Raw genomic sequence first — 20,240 nt, forward strand, 5'->3', positions numbered from 1 at the left:
TCTGTGGTCCTGCTTGGAGACAGCCCTGGCAGAGGCTGGGTTCTGAGCCCTCGGTTGAGGTGGCCACAGTTCTTCCGTGACAGCCTCAAGCCTAGGTCCAGGAGCATGCCTATCCCTGTCACTCTCATCTGGATGTGCAGCCTCCTGTTAGGGGTTGCTCGTCCATCAATGGACTCCTCATCCTTGCCCACACCTCTGTGAGCTGTCCCTGCCTCAGAAGCTCTTCTTCAACCCCTCTGTGTGTGCTGTGTGTTCCAACGTGTGGGGATTCTGGCTTAAAATTTGAATACAGTTCCTTTCTTTTTCTATGAACCTTAGAAGGATAACGAACAGTCTCTGAGAAAGCACTTGCCTTTTAGTCAATTATGACAATGGCCCATGAAAGACCATTTACATTAAGAAAATAGTTCTTTATGGGTCATTCTACACTTTTCTAGAATGTTCAAGTTACATGGAGATAAAGATGTTTCTTTAGTTCATTTAGAGCACCAGAATTTATTGAGCACCCCAGAAGGTGAGGCACTGAACCCTACTGTGAGAATGTAAAGGCAAATATCATGTGGGCTTGGCCTCAAGGATGCCTTATCTTTTACTGGGGCTAGATGTTTATTTAGACATAATCATCACCTACGTCCGAGTGCTCTGCAGTGACTGATTCCACCTGTACTCTTAGGCTGGTGTTCCATGGCTCAAACCATTGTGGCTGTGTGGATTATTGCAATGTTGAAATATGTTGTACTGCTTGGTGAAGAGTACTGAATGTCCCCCTGCTGCTGGCCTGTCCCTGCCTCTCCTCTGACACTGTCTGAACTTCCCTGTTCTCCTGGCAGCTGGAGCCCTCTGGGTCAACTCCAGCCCTGTGGACAGGGTCTGTGCTATTCTGGTGGTTAAGTTTTAAAATATCATTAGTGGATCCTGCTGTTATTTAAATTTTTGACATTTTGGACTTACTTTGGATTTTGCAAAATTATACATCCTTGAGTTTTCACCCCATCTTCGTCTTTCACTCTGGAACTGGCCCATCTGTGTCCATTCTGGCATTCAGTTTTAAAGTAATGAAAATGGTTCCAGGTGCTGCTGGACATAGTGACAGACTCACATGAGGCCCCATCTTTCAGGGACATAGGACTTAGGATTGCCATGGGGGAAAGCAGAGTCCACCTTCTCTTCCTCTCTGCAGAAAGGGGTGTGTAGTACTCAGCTTGGGCTGCCATAACAAGGTGCAGTGACGGAGTCTCTTGAACAGTAGAAATATATTGACTCACAGTTCTGGAGGCTGTAAGGCTGAGATCCAGATGTCATTAGGATGTTTTCTTCTGAGAATTTTCTCCCTGGATTTTGTATGCCACCATCTTTCTATGTCCTCACATGGTCCTTTGTCTCCTCTTTTTCATGTAGGCATGTGAGTGTGTGTGTGTGTATTAGAGAGAGAGAGAGAGAGAGAACTTGTTATTATCATATTTGTTGTATAAATTAATGTGTCTCATTGAGTCATTTCCTTTCATGGATATGTCACACATTGACCTTCCTTTCCACCCTTGTTACACTCTCCCTGCTACCTGATTCTGGGCCTGGTTTGGTCCTTCTTTCCTGATATCCTTTTTTTGGTTTTTAGTTTCCACATATGAGAGAAAATATGCAATACTTGCCTCACTGTGTCTGAATTATTTAATTTAACAAGACTCAATTCTGTTTTTCTGCAAACAGCAGGATTTCATTTTTATTTGACTGAATAATACTCCATCGTGTGTGTGTGTGTGTGTGTGTGTGTGTGTGTGTGTGTGATATTTGCTTTCTGTTGATGGGGACCTCAGTTGAGTCCATAATATCTTACCATTTGTGAATAATCTTGCAACAAACATGGTCATTCAAGTGTCTTTTTTATTTTCTGATTTCATTTCCTTTAAAAAAATACCCAGCAGTGGTATAGCTGGGTCATATGGTAGTTCTATTTTAATTTTCTGAGGAACAACCATACTGTTTTCTATTGATGTTGTACTAGTTTACCTTCTTATCAACATCATATATGGTTCTGTTTATTCCACATCCTCACTAGTGTTTGTTACTTTTTTTTTTTTTTATAATAACTATTCCAACTGGAATAACCATCTTACCCAACCAGGTAAGACATAATCTCCTTGTAGCTTTGATATGCATCTGTGATGGCTAAAGATGTTGAGCATTTTCACTTATATCTATTGGCAATATGCATTTCTTCTTTTGAGAAGTGTCTATTCAGGTCATTGGTCCGTTTTTATTATATGACTTGATTCTGGGGGTTGTCATGTTTTTGCTGTATTCATTTTCTTTCAGACAAGTAGCTGGAAAAGACTGTCTCCAGTATCTTTGTTTTCTCTTCACTCTGCTGATTGTATTCTTAGCTGTGCAGAAGATTTTAATTTGATGTAATCCTGTTTGTTCATTCTCATTCTGATTTCCTGAGCTGTTGGAGTCCTCACTTGGAAATCATTGCTTTTGCCATGATCTTGAAGAGTTTCCCCTATGTTCTCTCTAGTAGTTTCAAAGGATCCTGACTTACATTAAGTTCTTTAATCCTGAGTTGATTTTTATACAAGGTGAGAGGTAGGGATCTAATTTCAGTCTTCTACATGGGAACATCCAGTTTTCCCAGCACCATTTGTTGAAGAAGCCTGTTCTTTTTCCAGTATTTTGGCATCTTTGTTGATAATCGGTTCCAGTGTGTATTTATTTCTGGGTTCCCTCTCCTCTTCCATTGGTCTACTGCCTCTTTTTATGCCACTACTATAGTGTGGCTCTCAGGTACAATTTGAAATAAGGTATTGTGGTGCTTCTAGCATTGCTCTTTTTGTTCAAAAATGCTTTAGCTATTCTGGATCTTTTTTGTTTACACATAAATTTTAGAATTTTTTCCAATTCTATGAAGAATCTCATTGGTATTTTGTTGAGGATCACAGTGAATTGTAGATTGCTTTGCATAGTATGGGCTTTTTAACAATAGTAATTCTCTTGATTAATGAACATAGTAGGTGTTTCCAACTTCTAGTGTGTTCTTCAGTTTCTCTCTTCAGCATTTTGTAATTTGCATTGTAGAAGCCTTTTACACTCTGAGTTAGGTTTATTCCTAAGTATTTCTTCTTCTTTTCCTTTTCTTCCTCCTCCCTTTCCCCTCATCTTTCTCCTCCTCCTCTTCATTGCTATAGCAGGATTACTTTCCTGATTGCTTTCTCAGAGAATTCATTATTGATGTAGACAAAAGTGACTGATTTTTGCATGCTAATATTAAATCCTACTTCATTGAGTTTGTTTACCAGTTCTAAGTCTTTTGATGGATTTTTTTTTTTTTCAATTTTCTAGGTGCACGATAATATCACCAGCAAGCTAGGATAATTTGACTTCCTACTTTAATGTTTGTAAACCATTTACTTTCTCTTGCCTAATTTCTCTGGCTAAAATTTCTGGTGTTGAATAAGGTTAGTGAGAGAGGGCATCTTTGTCTCGTTCCTGATCTTATAGGAAGTGCTTTCAGCTTTTCTCAGATAATATGATGTATAGCCTTTATGATGTTGAGACATGATCCCACCATGTGTAATTTATTCAGGGTTTTCGTCATAATGAGGATGCTGAATTGTTTTCATCTGTTGAGATAATCATATGATTTTTGTCCTTGATTTTATTTATATGCTGTATTACATTTATTGATTTGTGTTTGTTGGATCATTCTTGCATCCTTGGAATGAAACAAACCCAATCATGGTGTTATATTTTTTATTGCATTATCTTTTTAAGTGCTATTAAATTGAATCTGAAAGTTAAAATACTTGAAGATTTTTGTATCTATATTTATCAGAGATATTGGTCTATAGTGTCTTTTTCTGTTGTGTCCTTTATAGATTTGTTAGCAAGGCAATATTGACTTTATAGAATGAGTTTGAAAGCTTCCTTTCCCTGTTTTATGAATTAAGTTAAGCAGCATTGGTGTTAGTTCTTAAAAACTTTGGTAAGATTCAGCAATGATTACATCTGGTCCTAGGATCATTTTTTTTCTTCTTTTAATCTGAAAACTTTTTATTACTGCTTCAATCTCATTTATTGTCATCAATATATCCAGGTATTTTGTATCCTCTTTGTTGAATTTTGATAAGTTATATGTGTCCAGAAATTTTCCCATTTCTTCTAGATTTTCTAATTTATTAGGCACAGAGTTTTTCAAACTTTCCCTAATGATCATTTGAATTTCACTCTTTTCTATTTTTAAGACTCCTTTTTTAAGTCTAACTTTATTTCCTTGGTCCTTCTCTTTCTTTTTGTCAGTTTAGCTAAGGGTTTGTCAATATTATTGTTTCAAAGAAGCAACTGTTTGTTGTATTGATGCTTTATATTATTCTTTTAGTCTCTAATTTATTTATTTTTTCTCTGATCTTTACTATTTATTTTCTTCCATGGATTTGGTTTGTTTTTGTTTTTATAAGACAGTATGATGAATCATGGCATTATTTAGTTCTGTTTTTATTTTTTGATATAGGCATTCATTGCTATAAGCTTGCCTATTAGCACTGCTTTCCTTGTTCTGGTGTGTTATGGTTACATTTAATTTGATTCAAGAAGTTTTAAAATTTACCCTCTGATTTCTTCTATAATCTACTGTTCATTTAATAGTGTATTGCTCAATTTCTCTGTGTATTTGGGATTTCTGCAGTTATTTATATTTTCTTTTTATTGTGATCAGATAAAATACAAGAAATTATTTCATTTAGAAAACATTTGGTAGGAGTTCTTCCATAATCTAATATATGGTCTATTCTGGAAAACATATTTTGTGCTGAAGAAAATAATGTGTATTTTACAACTGTTGGATGTAATATTTTGTAGATGTTTGTTAAGTCTATTTAATTTATAGTATAATGTAAATCTGATGTTTCTTTGTTGATTTTTTAGTCTGGATGATGTATTTATTGTGGCCTATCTTTCCATTCATCTCTAATCATGTTTGTTTTTTAAAATTGGGTGCTCTAAGACTCGTTGCTAATGCATTTATAATGATTATATCTTTGTGATGAATTGTTCCCTTGATCAATACATAGTGACCTCCTTTTCTCTTCTGATTTTGTTTTAAAGTCTTGTTTTGTCAGTTATAAATGTAGCTACTCCTTTTTGCTTTTGGATTCCCTTTACTGGGAGCATCATTTTCCATCCTTTCACTATCATTGTGTGTATGGTTTCGTATGCGAGGTCAGTTTCTTGTAGGCAGCATATTGTTAGGTCCTATTTTTTAATCCATTTAGCCAATCTACATATATGGAAAATTAATAATATTTACATTCATGGTGATTATCAAAAGGTATGTACTTGTTCCAGTCATTTTGTTCTTTTTTACTTCTGTGGTTTTGAATATTTTATGTTTTTTTTCTTCCTATCTTATTCATCTTGGAAGTTTGATGGTTTACTATTTAGATAATGTATGATTCTATACTATTTCTAATGTCTGCTCCTTTAGTGGGATTCACTTTCTCACATTTGCTGACTATTTTATCTCCCTTCCTCCTCTGGGTACAGTATTCCCTTTTGTACTATCTTAGCTTTTCATCACTTTGACACAATACCTGAGAAAACTCTTTAAAGAAAGGAAGATTTATTTTGCCTCATGGTTACAGAGGTTTCATTCTGTGGTTGGCCAGCTCCATTCCTTTGTGCCTAAGGTGAGGCAGAACATCATAGCAGATGGGCTTGGCAGAGGAAAGTTGCTCACCTCCTGGCAGCTGGGAAGCAGAGAGAGGGACAGGAAGGGTCTGGTGACAAGACATATTCCACAAGGGCCTGCCCCCAAGGACCTACTCCTTTCAACTAGACCCCACTTCCTACAGTTTTCACCACTTCCCAGTAATCCATTCATATTATGAAGCCATTGATGGATTAATCCACTTAGGAGGTCAGAGTCCTCTTGATTCAATTTTTTCCTAAAAGCCCCACCTCTGAATACTACTGTACTGGGGCCTTTGGGGACATTCTGGATCCAAACTATCACAAGTATCTTCAGTGATGCTGGTCTAGTGGTCATGCCTTCCCTCAATTTATTTTTATCCAAAGTCTTTATCTCCCCTGTTTTCTTGAAGACTAACACTTCTGGATATAGTAGTCTTGTTTGGCATGCTACTCCTTTACCCAGACTTTCTTCTTTTTAAATATCACCAGTCGGAATGGATTATAGTCAAGCATATGGACCTTAGTTTACCTTAATTACTTCTTTAAAGGCCCTATTGCCAAATACAGTTCCATTCTGAAGTATTGGTGGTTGAGACCACATATGAGTTTGGGGGCACATAACTCAACCATAATAGGCAGGTGTGGAGAGATTGGTTGTCTCTGGCGAGCATCAGGGTCTTAGGGCCACCACAGTGTTTGTAGCAGGGGTGCTCATGGGGCCTACGGATGAGGGTGGGGTGGCATGGCTAGAGAAGCTCTGCCTTTGTTTCCCCAGCAAGTGACGATAAGTGACCTCATGCATAAGTCAGTTAGTAAACAGCCCAGGGACAACCAGGGTCTCTAGGACTAGTCAAGTGGTAGATTGCTTGATAAAATGAATAGTACTGTGTAAAATGTCAGATTTAATATCCATAGACTATAAATCCAAAATCTAAAATAATTGTACAGAATATTATGAATTATGAATCCATGTGACATAACCTAGAAAAAAATAGTGTGATGTCACTAAATTCCGATTTTATTTACCCATGAGGCCAATCTGATGTTTATAATGAAATTGTATAATTGATACTGTAAATATGTGATCAGTTTAGAGACATGCTAGAAGCTTAAACACACATTGGTTCCCATCTCACTACATTAGGCCACCCCCACCAGCACCTGTCATCCCAAAAGGATGTGACGAAACATCAGTGTGTCTTGTCAATACTGTTGAATAAAATGGAGTCATTTAGCATTTTTCTACCAGTTGGCCTAATGGAAGCCAGTGTCAATGTGGGTTCAAGTCTATGGGGAATGAGAGCAACAAGAATGATGTGACAGGTTTGTCTTAAGTAAAATGTGTCCAATTAAAAGTGCTGTCCTCAATTCTGAGATTATGCCCTTCTTAAAGTTTGCATTAAAATTTACTTACATTTAAGAAATGAATGTCATAAATTCAGTTGTTTTTAACTTTCTGTTTTATTTTAAATATTTTGCTTTTATACTTGGCCAACACAAAACAAAGATTTGGATTTGGGAATATCAGTGTTTTGTTTATTTAGAGGCTCCATAAATGTATAAAGTTGAAGATTGTCCCTATAAAGCAGCATCTCCTGGGCCTCAGAGCAGTTCCAGGAGCCGTGCAGTACAGGCAGCTTGTGTGGGGACCTGTGTGTGCATATCAAGCAGAAGGGGCATCCTTATTTTCCTCATTGTTAGTGAGCAGGTGGTAGGGTACCTCCCTGATCCTTGACAGTCCAGGTCCTCATGGATCTGGGATCTGCAAGTGAAGAGGAGCATCCTCCATGCAGAAGGTCTGAAGAGGGGGGGGGAGGTCTCTACAATTATTCCCTCTAAGCAGAGGTTGGTGATCCCAGCTGTGGGTGTCCCTCTATAGGACTTGCTGATGTCGTTGTCTAGTTATCATTGAACAACCCAGCATGGCCTTGTGGCTTAAGAAGGTTCCTGCCAAGAACCTGCATACTATGATGGGAGTAAGTAGGACCCTGATAGATTTCATGCTCTTGTAGCAGGACTTCATCTGCCAACTGACTAGTAAAACCAGTGGTAAACTAATCACAGCTGCAAGAAATGAAGCATTGTGAAGAGGACCTTGGAAATGCCATTATCCTGACAGTAGCACTGAACTTACTCTGAGGGTCATAGCAGAGCCATTAGCAACAGAGGCTTTTATTTGTATTAAATGCTGAGCAGTCCCTTTTGTATAATATGCTGTGATTTTTATAATATATACTGTTAACCTTCTTTATCTGCAGTCCTCGTCTATGGATGCAACTAACCTCCAATCAAAAATATTGAGAAAGAATGATTTGTCTGTATTGAACACAGACTTTTTTCCTTGCTGTTATTCCCTTTACAGTACTGTATAACAGTTATTTACCTGGGCCCAGAGCCCATGGGAAACATGAAGTGGCAGGGCACGAGCCCTCCCAGATCATCTGAAGTTCCGTACACTGGGAACACTCCTTCTGTGCACTGTGACTGTGGCACTTGGGCTGGGGAGCATCCTGACTTGGCTTCTCTTGAGCAGTGACTGAGACTAAATTCTGACCTGCTTAGAGGTGCCGTCTGTCTCAAGTGGGGTGCTCAGGGTGCACTGGAATATACCTGGAGAGAGGACCTGACTGGCACCTCTGTAACTGATTTGCTGACAGTGAGCCTGGGGCCGAGATGATAATGACGGCCCACAGGTATCACTAACCAGACACAGTGCCCACCGTTTTGCATGAATTAAGTAAATCGCCATGTTCTTAGGATTCAGATGTGGAAATAAGAAGCTTGCCCCGGATCACACAGTGGGTGTGGGTGGGGAGTGATGCTCAAACCTGCTAGCATGGCCTCTTTTCCTGACCCATATGGGTTTCTGGACTCTCTGGGAGTGTGGCCAGGACTCCTGACCCTACAGATATGCTCAGGGGGCCCTTGGCAGGGACTAGTGTTTACTACTGATTCTAAATGCAGGAAACAGGCCCCTTTCCTCACCCAGGGAGCAGCTCCTGGGGCAGGTGGTTGTTAGTTGTTCTCCACCTTCCGTGGGATAATCCACAGTTCCCTGTGGAAAGGACAAACCTTCTGTTTGTGGGGGAGCACATACACTCTAAAGCTGATAGATGCCTGATATTCTCTTTGGGAAAGCTGCAGTTGTCCTTATGAACAATGTTAATAAACAGAGAGAAGTAGACATCTCAGGAGCACCCTTTCATCAGCTTGTTGTTAACAGGTTAGCATGAAAAGCCCCTTGTGCAAAGGAGAACTGTGGAAGGACTCACTCCTGCCTTTGGGAAATATGGAGTGTGTCATCCACACCCAGGGCGGTGCCAGCCCTGTGCAGGTATCCTTGGCTGCATCGGATGGAAGAGAATGGAAGGGAGAAACTGCCATTTCACTGGGCTGTGGGTTTATCCTTTCTTGTAGAGGAAAAAGAAAAATAAACCTGAAATCTATGGCACTACTAAAGGAGGAGGGAGGGTGCAGGGCAGATAATCTTTTTAACTAGAAAATATGCCTTACCTCTGCATAATTCTGAGAATTGTTGTTAGAGAATCTGAGCATTATTGAAAGTAAATTCTAAGAAAACCATATTTATTATACATATAAGTTTAGTAATCTGTTACCAATATTATTTCAGGGAATATTTTGGAAAAGTATTTTGTTAACTGGAATCAATCCCATTGGCATTAGTAAATAAACATTAATAAAATGGGATAAAATATATTTAGATTATTTGGGTTTTCCCATTATCACTTTATTTATTAATTTTAGTAGGTTAGCAAGATAAAGAAATCAGAATGTTCACCTTGCTCACAATCGTGGTCACTAGCACAACTCAGTAATTTATGGAAATTTAATATTTCTTTGGTTAATGACCATAACAACTGTGGGTTAGAGCTGAGGCTAGTAAAAACCTGTAAAGGAAGGAGTTTTTCAGGTCCACACTTGGAATCTGCAGTTTTCTTTTTCCTGTTAGAATGCTGTGACATTACAAAGGAACAGAAGTTCTTGAAGATTTTCCTAAGCAGAGAAGACCATTTGGGGGGCTGTGTTGAGAGTGTCTCAGTGTTTCAGGATTCTGGCTAGAGAACAAGGCTTGGGTGGACACTCTTGTGTTTCCAGTTGGCTGAGTGTTTTCAGATCCACTGAGAAGGAAGAAAGGATGTGGGGTGTCTGTGGGAAGTCAGTGTGTGTCAATTCTCTGTGGGAACTTTGTGAGGTGTCTGTGAGATGTCTTCGTGTGAGTCTCTCAGAATCTGTGTAACGTCTGTATGAGGTCTCTGTGTGAAGACCCTCCATGTGGTCTCTGTTCTGAGATATCTCTGTACTGTGTCTTGGTGGTCTCTGTGGTGAGTTCTTTGTGGTGAAGAATCTCTGTGGAGATGTTTCTCCAGGGTCTGGAACTTTAAGGGAGGTCTCTGGGAGGACCATGTAGCAGTGAAAGGCTATGGCAGGTCTGTTAGGTCTCTCCTGGTACAAGCCTCCATCAGAGGTCTCTCTGGGAAGTCTGTGTCAGGGGTTCTGTGAGATATCTGCATGAGGCTCTGAAGTTGGTATTATTTCTGAGGGATGTCCTTGGGTGTCTGTAACTACTGTGTTGGAGGTTCTTTGGTGGTCTCTGGGGCAGTCATTTACTTGGGTCTCTGAAGAGCTAAGTGGAAAGATCTAACTTGTGTCTGACAGAGGATTCTCTGGGGGTCTCATACCCATGTGTCTCTGTGGGGTCTACTGATTGTCGGCATTACTGCCCTTCATAGATACAGAGGTGACAGAGCAGAGGGCACAATGACTTCTCCCTCATGCTTCTGGCTGTCCCTCAGTGTCACTGTCTGTGGCATTATCCCGTCAGGATCCTTGGGGTCCACATCCAGCTCCTCTGCAGTAGGAACCTGCCTCTCTAGGCTCTGAGAGGACCCAAAGGGGCCAGATTCAAGGAACTAATTCTCTTCTATTCCATCTGCTTTCTGGGTCTATTCTTGATGGTGGACCCACTCTGTGGTCTGCTATGATCAATGAAGGGACGGGACTTGGCTCAGGAGTGGCCTGTAGGACCTCTGCCTGCACCAGGAAGGACTCTCTGACCCCACCCGCATATGTAGTACTGTGAAGCATCAGAGCAGGGTCATGCCCACATCATCTTCCTTGGTGGCACCTCCTGCATAGGACTCCATCAGGGAACAAATAGGGCTGAGAGCCCCGGAGTGGTGCCAGGGGGAGTGGCACATCCCCCTATGTTCCTTTGTCCTTTTCCCAGGCTGCTGTGCTTCTCATCCACCTGTATGCCAAGCCCACGCTACTCTGCTTCCTTCCTTGGCTCCATTCTTTCTAATTCTCCACATCCCACTCTCTGCTCACTGTGCCCCACTATACATGGCCTATTTATTTATTTATTTGTTTGTTTGTTTATTTATTTATGGGGGTTGAACCTAGGGGCACCTACCCACTGAGCCCCAGCCCCAGCCCCTTTTAATATTTTTTATTTAGAGACAGGGTCTCTCTAAGTTGCTTAGGGCCTTGCTAAGTTTCTGAGGATGGCTTTGAACTTGCAGCCTGTGTCAGCTGGGATTGCAGGCATGCACCACTGCGGGAGTCTGGAGATTGTTATTGTATGCCTAGTTGGGCCCCAAGGGGAGTACAGTGGACCATGGACAGGGGTGTTACACCTAAATGGCCCTTAGCAGTCAAGTCACAGTTCCCACACCCACACATGTGGTGCTCCATGTGCTGTCCTGGCCAGTGCTCTTGAGCGTAAAGAAAGCAGGGGCAGAGATGGGTGACATGGCCATATCATAAGGACTGAACTGACAGCGGCTTTTGGGGCCCATTTCCATGCCAGCCTCTATCAGGCAAAGCAGAGTTCCTAAGGCAGACTTGTAATCTCAGATCCTCAGAAGGCTGAGGCAGGATGATTCCAAGTTTGAGGCCAGTCTCAGCAGCTTAACGAGACCCTGCCTCAAAATACAAAAAAAAAAAACAAAAACTAAAAGGGCTGAGGGTATAGCTCTGTGGCAGAGAGCCATGAGTTCAGTCCCCAGGACCATACCCACTACCCCACCCCACACAAAGATATGAGAGATTAGACTCCCCCACCTCTGAACTCAGGGCCAGCACACTAAGCCCCTCCATAACTTTCCTGTGCCCATTTTGTAGTATGTGAAGCCACCTGTCCCCACAGATGCCCAAAGTTCAAGGGAGGGGGAAAGAAGGGAGGGAAGTTGAGCCAGATATTGGGTGTGTTTTTTGGAGGGTTGCCTTATACTGGCAAGTCTCCAGAGTTTTCTGTTATTTGTCTATGTGATGACCAAATGATGGATACATGATACAATGAGGGGATCTGGGGTGAGGGTGGTCCTCAATGTCACTTTTACCTCTCTGCTTTTCCCCTCCCTTCTAGAACCCACTGGGAGGAAGAACAGATGCCGACCCCCTTCCCTGCGCCCCACCATAACACAGAGAGAAGACAGTACCTCAGATGAGAAGAGCATGTATTAGGAAGCAATAGACATCTCTGTAGGAAGAGCCCTTAGCACACAGCAGATGTGGTCATGACAACATGCCTTTTCCTCCACATGGAATGAACTGTTTCTTTGGGAAAAGATTTCCCAACAGCAAAGAAGTGAGAAACATGATGTTATTCACCAGACAACAGACTTCTCTGAAGACAGCGGTGCCTGTGACAGTGGACATGGTGGCCCAAGACACCTGCTGCCCTAGGCCTATGCTGGCAGGGGCTGGTGAGTGGTGCAGACAGCCTGGGCAGCAGGGCCTGGTTGCTCTCCTTGTCTCTGATTCATCTCTTCTTGGCCCGAAGGCTGTGGCCCTCAGGCCAGCTTGATGACCACAGGCCAAATTACACATCACTCCCCTTTGCTCTGGGGTGAGGGTCCCTTATGGTCACAGGAATATCTACCAACCAGGATCTGGAGTTCCTCTTTGTGCTAATTATCCTTTGAGGTAGAAAGGTTATGCAGCAGGCCCATTTTCTCCTCTAGGATCCATGCAACAATGGTTATGAGTATCTGGCATCAGCTTCCCCCTGTCTATCAACTTTGTGCCTGCTACTAACATGAGCATTGGGAAATGGCTGATGGGGATTTATTTTTCAAGAAATGTGCCACCCCTTTTCCTTTATTGAGGAGAATGTATTGCAGAAAGTTCCTTATCCTGTTCCTGAAGTGCATCTCTGAAGGAGCCTGTCCTTTCTCTGGAGGGAGGCTCAGAAGACTTGTCCCCACAGTGTCTCCTGTTTTCTTGACCTGGGCAGGAGGCACACGCACCAGCATGGGAGGGCTTCCCTCCTGAACACTGTCCTTCCTGTATTCCTGACCTGGGCACACACAGCCCTCTGTCTTGCCAGTGGGACCAGCCATGTTCCTCTTGTTTTTCTTGGGCCCTGCAAGTTCAGTATCTTGGGCTCTTGCAGGTCCTGGCTGCTCTTTTTGCTGATTAGGAGATGACACGTCCCCTGGGATGTTGACACACTGCTGCTGGATATGTTCAGGAAGGTGGACAGAGTTTTCTGGGAAGCCAGATGTCAAGAGAACAGTCCTAAAGGAACACACCAGTGGCACCGTCTTGAAGATCTTGAGGCTGGTTCTCTTGCTCAGCATCTGTTCTCAGGCAGGAGTATTCTGGGTCTTGGGAAGTGGAACTTCAAGATGAGGAGGGGATTTACTGGTCCCAGAACTCCTCAGATTCACATGAACAGTTTGGGAGTTGGACATCTTACTGGTTCACATGATGACTACCTCTTCAGAGGGCTCCTCCTGAGCCTTCTCTGTCTCCCCGATTTCTTTGGCCTTTGAAGTTTGGGACTCTCCATTGATCTAGGGTTGACATGCTGAGGCACGGTCTTGTGAGCCCACACCCCTCTCTCCAGTGGCTCCTGTCTGTCTGCCCTATTCTGGGCTTGGACTTGGCTCCAGGCTGCCCCTCCCAGACCCCAGGATGATATTGCTCTGCCAAGTTGTGGCCACAAGAACTTAACTGGGGGCACTGAAAGGGCAGGCTGCTCCCATGTCCAGTTGGAGGTCCTCTGAGGGCCCACAGTTGTCACCAGATGGAGTCCTGCTCTGACCCTCAAGTGAGGTTCCAGGGAGAGGATTCTTCAGGGTGAGACCCTTCTGAGTGGGTTCTCCCAGGACCTTGGCATCGTGGACAAAGGAATCAGCCCTGGAGTCACAGAAGGCTGATGAGGGAGGGGCAAACAAAGGAAGGGCTGAGGCTTGAGACTTTCTCAACTTGAAGAGATTTATGTGCTTGAGGACCTTGAAGGGCAGGCCCCCCCTGTGCCTCACACAGAGACTTTAATGTGTGCTGCCAGCACCTGAGGAGTGCCGGCGTCCAGGAGGGAGGGCTCCGTGAAGTGTTCCTGCAGGTCTCCCCACCTTTCAAGGATGGTCCATCCCCAGGTTCCTTGTGAGTCTTTGAGTTTTCAGGTGGTGCAGACACCTGATAGGTTGCAAACCTTGAATGACACCTGCCCACAGGAATCATGCCCCTTTGATCTGCTCCAACTTCCTCCTTGAATGAACTTGCAAGGTATCTGTATGCTTCTTTTCTGGATCTCTTGATGAATCATTTCCTGAGTCACTTTTTGAGAATCTGATCAAGTCCCTTCCTGACTTTGTCTCAGAGATGACTTCTAGAACCTTCATTGGGAAGCTATTTTAGGATCATTCTCAGATTATGCCCCCAGAACATTGCCCAGGTACTTCCTTACCTGTACTATTTCTAGGTTCCCTACCCTTCTGACTGCTATCATCTAGAATCATGGAACTCCAGAAAGATCCATAATTGTCTTTTGCCATATTGGCAATTTTACCCTGGGCTCCATTGGGTCTGGAGATAGCTGGATCTTATGGAATATTCCACACCAGTGCTGGGTGAACCTCTTCTCAAAGGTGGTTACTCCAGTTTCTTCTGGTGCTAATTAGTGATAAAATAACTTGGGAGTCTGGCAGTGGACTGTGTTTCTGGGAGGCCATGTGCTGGCTGTGAGTTGTCTAAAGATTTCCTGAGATGTTTTGCTCACATAGGGTAAAGCTCTCATACTTTTTAGTTGATTCTTCAAAGGGTGATGTTCTGAGTGTTAAACAGCAATTAGAACAGGACATTGCATCCCCTTCTTGGGTTGTAGGGTTGTAGGGCACGAAATGCAACAGGAACTATTCAGAGGTGAATGGCTGATGGGATTTGGGGAGACAATGTGAGATGGCCCTTGTTCTGAATCTGTGCCAGTGGTGGGGCCTGAGGCCAGGATAAGGTTGGAGTCAGTTTGAGGTTTGACTACATGGTGGAGCAAGAGCTGAGAGAAAAGAGTCATACAGGCTCCTTAGTTTTAATTTGACTGAGATGGAATTAAAGAATAAAATGGAAGAATGCCTAGTGGGAGTCCCTATAGTGGGCACCAGAGCCTTGCTGTTTAGAAGGCTCACACAAAAGCTGACAGCATTTCTGCTGTAAGTGCTCTCCCAAAACCTTGGGTAAAAAAGCTGCTGAGGAACAGAAAGCTGCTGTGGTTTGACTTTTGTGTTCCAGAAGGGTTGGGGGGGGGTGGTGGTAGTGTCCTGCTCATAACCCAGTGGCTGTACTGTGCTCCCCACAGAATAAAGGGGGTCATCTGATACCTTTTTGTTCTCAATGTACAAATTTTCAGTTCTGTTCTTTTGCTCACCAGTATTTCCTGCAGTTTCTGGACAACAGAGTTAATGAAAGAGGTACCTTTGGTCTCTACCTGAAAGCATGTGTGGTTTGCACAGAATGCATCCTCTGGTGGGTGGGAAACATGATCTCTCTGGGATTCACTGTGTGAAGAGTTGGAGAACATGAGACTCTGGCAGCCATCTGCTACCAGGAGAGGGATGCGATGGGACAGGTGGACAGAACATGGCCTGAGACTGCTGGGACAGGAGATGGCAATAGAACAGAAGAAGGTGATGAGACAGGAGATGGTGAAGGGACGGGAGAAGGCTATGGGTTAGGATCCTGATGGCAATGGGAAAGGAGATGGCAATAGGAAAACGTTATAGTTCGGATGTGAGATATCCCCCAAAAGCCCATGTGTGAGACAGTGCTAGAAGGATCAGAAGAGATAACTGGGTTGTGAGATTATTAACCCAGTCAGTAAATCAATCCACTGATAGGGATTAACTGAGTGGTAATGAAGAGGTAGGGGGTAGCGGGAGGGAGATTCACTGTTGAAGTGGCTATAGGGTATGTATTTTGTATCTGGAAAGTGGACTCTCTCTCCACTTTCTGATCACCATGTGAGATGCTTTCCTCGGACACACTCTTCTGCCATAATGTTCTGCATCGCCTTGAGCCCCAAGGAATGGAGCCAGACTTCTGTAGACTGAGACCTCAGAAACTGTGAGCCCTCAAATAAACTTTTTCTCCTTTACAGTTCTGATCAGTTCCTTTAGGCACAGCAGCGGAAAAAAAAACAGCTGACTAAAACAGAAAACCTCATGTTTTATAAAATATTTTAAAAGCTTCTACTTAAGTCTTCAATTGGTTCAGCTTTTTTTTTTCATTCAAGTTAGTTCTTGATTGATTATCTTAATCTAATCATCCTTGGCCTAATTGCATGGAAATGACTTTCCTTTATGGTGGAAATGAGAGTGAGGAAATAAACAGGAATAGTTATAGTATTTGTTTCTGATATTAAATGAAACAGTGTGCACACCATTGGAAGTTCATGATTCTTATACATATTAAACTGTGCTCATAGTTTGTTTGGGTTGCTAAAATCCAAATGAATCACCTGCAAAATGAACTTCCCATCATGTGATAGTTGTGCTCAGTTCCAGTAGAGCAGGTTTGCTGATGTTTTAAAACATCTCCCTGGTCATGAATCACAGCTAATCTCCATTGCCCATGACCTTCCTTTGAAATCATGTCTTTGCTGGGAAGGCCAGCACTGCTGCAGCTGACTCTGAAGTGCTTTCCTTAAAATACTCCTTTACATGGAAGGAGATAAGAAACAAGCTCAATGGAACACAAGTTACTGGTGGTAGTTACTTAATTTCAGCTTATTCTGCTGACCTATTTGAGGCACCCTGATGCACACTCCAGGGAAAATCTTCTGGCACAGGCCTCTGTTCTTGGGGCCTGAGGCTCTCAATGGTGGCTCTAGGTCACATGCTCAGGTCCTTACTGATCCTGGCCCAGGACACAAGGACAGAGTCTGGGGAGGATGCTGAGTAAACAATAGGAAAACACATGAGCATTCTCTAGAGGGGAAAGTGGTAATGGTAGAGTCACTGAGGGTCCATCTCTGAAGACACTGGTTTCTAGAAATGTAAAGATGGGATGGAAATAAAGTAAAATGACAATAAGGAATATGATTGGTTTAACTTGCAGAAAATGTAGAGGTGTATCAAAAACTCCTATAAAAACCAAGAACTCTCTAAGGTGAACTAGAAAGAAACCCAAGGAAACCATGCACCATGTTCCCACAGAAGGGGTCTGCCATACCCTCATGTTGTCCTTGCCTTGATGAGCAGGAGCCCTGCAGAGCCACCCTTCCACATCTTGGGTCTGGGTCCTCAGTTCATAATCCTCCTGGGGATGACTTTTGACTCTAGGGCCACTGGGGATAGGACAGCATTGTTAGTACATACTGAGCCCCCAGTAGGTTATGTGCTATGACAGTTGGGCTCAGAGCCAGAGGACTCAGGGCACAGATGAATCCAGGTCATCACTATTCCTTTGTCCTCTAACTGGAGCAGGTCTGAGTAGGAGGAGCTGGGCAGTGGCCTAGGACATGGCCTGTCTGGATGTGGCTCTTGAGACACATCAAAGCCTTGTACCAGGGGCTGATTTCACCAATTTACTCTGACCAGTGAGGTCTCAGTGCTGTGGCTCCCACTGCTTACAGGTCCTCTGCACCTGGTCTCAGCCACCCTGAGTAGCCTGCACATGGATGACCAGGACCTCAATGGAGTATCTGGGATCTTGGGCTCAGTGGACACAGAAAGCAAAAGTGGTCACCACAACCTCCAAGGGTCCAAAGTATGGAGACAGAGAATGGCTGATAGGTGATGGGTCTCAGTCATTAAAGCTGGGTTCTGCCAGGACACTAGGATCAGGCCCTGGTAATCTCTGTGACAAATCAAATGCACAGTTCCTTCAGCTCCCCAGGCCTCTCCACCCACACTCTGTAGCTCCTCACTGGAGTACTATTCATCATTTATTTGTGGACATATTCCAAGTGCCTGATTCTGGCACACAGCTTCCCATGACCTTGTACTTAGGGAAAGGGATGTGACTGGAATAAATACATAAATACTGTGGATAGCAGTGGGCCAGGAAGGGGCATGGACTAGGAAGAACAGACCTGGCTCTCCTGGGAGAGATCTTTGGGATGGGCTCTCAGGGAGAAGCCCATTGAGAAGGGAAGGAGCCCTGTAGCATTGGGGGGTGGGCATTCCAAGCACAGAGTTATCAAGCAGGGTTTCTGGGAAGGAACAGCATCCAGAATGGATCAAGAAAAACCCCAGCATAGGTGGCATGTCATGGGGGAGGGTCATGGTGAGAGTGAGGACACAGAGCCCCCAGGGGCCACACCCTGCAGGACTTTGAGACACTGGGTGAGAACCTGAGGTTGTTCTAACCAGGTGCATTGCACAGGAGGATTTTGAGGAAGGCGTGGCTTTCTCTGTAGGCATTCTGGGGCCTCTGTGAACAGGGAAGGAAGGAACGGAGGGAAGAATGCTGGGCTTAGATGAGGAGGGTATTACAGGGGGTCCATGGGGTCTCTGTCTCCCACTCGTGTTCCTGACATTCCAATCTGTTTCTATTTGTGGGAGACTGAGCATTCCCTCAGTCTCCCCAGAAGACCGCGATGTGCTCCAGGCCTGCACCTGTGGAGCAGTGTTCTGAGGGATGAGGGCAGAGGGCGAAGTCTCAGTACAGAGGGGGTCTGACAGTTCCCCTGATGAAGCCAGTGGTTATGGTCCCTCATGGTAGTTACAGCTGGATGGCTGAGGGGTTTGGGGTAATTTTGTATTTTCTGTGCTACACTATATAATTCATAGTAGAGGAATATTATTTCTCTTTTAATTCACAACTTATTCCACTTTAACTATGGTACCTAGTGTGTAGCAGTTCCTCAACTTGTGGTCTATTTGTGTGTGTGTGTGTGTGTGTGTGTGTGTGTGAGAGAGAGAGAGAGAGAGAGAGCGAGCGAGAGAGCGAGGGGGAGGGAAGGTGGGGGAGAGAGGCTGTACACTTTATTAGTGGAAACTTCTCTTTCTCTGTATTCTACTTTCTCACTTATTTATAACTCCATAAATTCCTCTCCGTCTTTTCTGCTCACCTTGTGTTTGTGTGGGTGGCTAGGATAATGTGTGGGTGCTCAGGCCCTGGGAGGTCGATGTGAGTCCAGATGCTCTTTGCTAGTTTATATCATCCCTAGAGTCCATCTGCTATAGGTGTTTATCGTGTTTCCAGACTAGTCAACAATCCAGAATTCAGTTCTTGTCTCTAATGAGATTAAAAACAACAAAAAAAAGTGACTTTTATACATTTGTGAAGATAATAACTAATACTGGACAAATTAGATGATTTCCCTCACTGGATGTTGGCTGCATTTTATTCGTGTTTAAAATTTGTGATTCTCTAACTGTGGGTCAAAGTTGAGGCTAGTGTAAACCTGCAGAGGGAGGAATTTTTCAGGTCCGCACTTGGAATCTGCAGTTCTTCTGTTCAGAGGCAACGGCATTACAAAGGAACAGAAGTTCCTGAGGATTTTCCCAGGCAGAGACGCCATCTGGGAGGCACACTGACAGTGTCTCAGTGTCTCAGTGTCTCAGGGGTCTGGCCAGTGTCCTTGTGCTTCCAGTTGGCTAAGGAGTTTCACATGAAGGAAAAATGATGTGGGATTTTCTGTAGAAAATTTCTGTGAAAGGCCTCTGTTCAGTCCCTGTGGGGATTCCGAGGTGTGACATCTCTTTGTGGGTCTCTCAAAATCTGTGTAAAGTCTGTATGAGGTCTCTGTGAGGACACTCCATGAGGTCAATGTGTTTGTGTGAGATGTCTATGTACTGTCTCTGGGTGGTCTCTGTGATAAGTTCCGGTGGAGGACATCTTTGTGGATGTTTCCCCAAGGTCTGGAACTCTGTGGAAGGTCTCCGTGAGAGATCACTGCATGAGGACCATGTGGCAGTGAAAGGTTGTTGTGTGAATTCTCTGTGTTAGGTCTCTTGGTATAGATATCTGTCAGAGGTCCCTCTGGGGAGGTCTGTGTCAGGGGTTCTGTGAGATCTCTGTGTGAGGGCCCTGAACATGGTGCTATATCTGAGGGAGGTCCTTTGTTTCTGTGTCTGCTGTGTTGGAGGTTCTATGGTGGTCTCTGTGCCATCTTCAAGTTGGGTCTGTGAAGGGCTATGTGCCAGGGGGTCTTACTTGTGTCTGACTGAGGATTCTGTGACATGTCTGTGTGGGGGTCTCTGGGATGTCTCCTGGTTGTTGGAATTACTGCCCCTCATGGATGACAAAGCTGACAGAAGCAGAGGGCAATAGGACTTCTTCCCTCGTGCCTCTGGCTGTCCATCAGTGTC

General features: G+C 43.7%; 1 protein-coding gene across 3 annotated transcripts in view; it reads left to right on the forward strand.

Moving 5' to 3' along the window:
* LOC114081391 (serine palmitoyltransferase 1-like) overlaps nt 1–20,240 on the forward strand; it is a 119,041-nt gene that overhangs the window by 38,822 nt on the left and 59,979 nt on the right. Inside the window, exon 6 of one of the 3 annotated variants that reach the window (XR_011704756.1) lies at nt 12,071–12,410. The exons of the other annotated variants lie outside the window; for them this stretch is intronic. The gene's annotated coding sequence lies outside the window, so the exon portion shown is untranslated. The remainder of the gene's footprint in view (nt 1–12,070; nt 12,411–20,240) is intronic. 3 annotated transcript variants of the gene reach the window in all.

The sequence above is a fragment of the Marmota flaviventris genome, chromosome 16 (assembly GCF_047511675.1).
Source record: "Marmota flaviventris isolate mMarFla1 chromosome 16, mMarFla1.hap1, whole genome shotgun sequence".
NCBI lineage: Eukaryota > Metazoa > Chordata > Mammalia > Rodentia > Sciuridae > Marmota > Marmota flaviventris.